Source organism: Morone saxatilis, unplaced genomic scaffold (assembly GCF_004916995.1).
Source record: "Morone saxatilis isolate NCDOM2014 unplaced genomic scaffold, NCSU_SB_2.0 Contig17, whole genome shotgun sequence".
In the NCBI taxonomy this organism is placed as follows: domain Eukaryota; kingdom Metazoa; phylum Chordata; class Actinopteri; family Moronidae; genus Morone; species Morone saxatilis.
The window spans coordinates 25,981,610-25,982,974 of record NW_023339729.1 but is presented as its reverse complement, the minus strand read 5'-3'; positions in this window follow the sequence as shown (position 1 = coordinate 25,982,974).

The window sequence follows — 1,365 nt, the reverse complement described above, 5'->3', positions numbered from 1 at the left end:
ACACACACACACACAGTTAGCTCCTCCTCCTCCCAGCTCGAAGACTTGACCCTGACCTCCGACGCCGGCGCCGGGTCGCCACCATTGAGTCCTCCACAGGAAGTCACTGTAAATAACCACAAAGCCAAAAGTTTCTCTTTTTGTTATTTTCTCGGGGTGGGGGGGGCGGGGTTTAAACATTCGTGCCTGGGCTGGATTTCGTTCGTTCGCGCTCGTGTCTTGACTCCTGATCCCACCGCAGGTCGCCGGGACTCGACCTGTCGAGGGGGTCAAGCTGATGCTGACGCTGTCTCTGTTCCTCGGCCCGGCAGACGAAACGAACGTCCGCCGCCATCCTCCGTCATCGGAGTGCTAAATAAGTCGCCAACCGCCAGCTCTCGTAGTGGTAGAAGCCTCGCTTACGCAGACGCACCGCAGTCTCCCTTCCTCCTTCGCTGTCTCGCTCCTTCTTTTTGTGGACTTTGCCGGAATTTTCAACACGTCGCCTGGAAGTTTTGGCTTCCGCCACATGTTGTGTGGATGTTCGCCGCCGTCGGACGATGTCATCCGTTGCAGGACCTGCCAGCTGAGCGGCTACTGGACCGCTCCTTCCTCGACCGGCGAACCACCAGACTCAACACTTCAAGTTTTCTGGTTTTGATTTCACCCGAACTACCTTAAACCGTGACGAAGGGACCGGGGATGTTTGTGTCTGTGTAGGTTTTAGCAATCAGACTTTGTGGAGACGCTCGGACTCTTCCAGCAGCAGTCGAGCGGTCGGAGCTCGGTAGACGCAGACGCTTTACCCCTCCACGCCTGCGGCTGTCAGGACTCTCAAGGGAAAATGTTCTCTGTTTGTGTGTTTTGAAGTGTGCACTGTCTGTGTGTGTGTAGCTTGTTGTATCTGCATCATGAAGTGTTCAAACACCATCAGCAGGTAACGAAACAAACGCCGCAACATCCGGCTAACAAGTTCTCAAACCGTCAGTCAGTCTACTGTACAAGTTCTTTACTCTGGTGTTTAGACAGAAATCATGTTTCACATCCTCCACAAGCATCAGTTTACCGCGTTAGCACTGTTAGTTTGTCCACTACAGAGACAGACGTGTTTAAGCTAGCTTAGCACAAAGACAGTAAGCAGGTCCAGGAGTTTCCACTCGGTCACCAGCAGTCACATAGCGGTCGGCGTCACGTTGACACATTTAACAGCGTCAGCGTTAGCATTAGCTCACTTTCTCACCGCAGATGTTTTTTTCCTTTAACCCGGGTTTAAATATTCTGGTGTGGAAGTTGCTAACTGGCAGAATTTGACAAAAGAAGATTATATTTTTTATCCGGAAACCTTTAGCAGCTGTAGCTAGCTAGCTAATTAAGCTAACGTTAGCT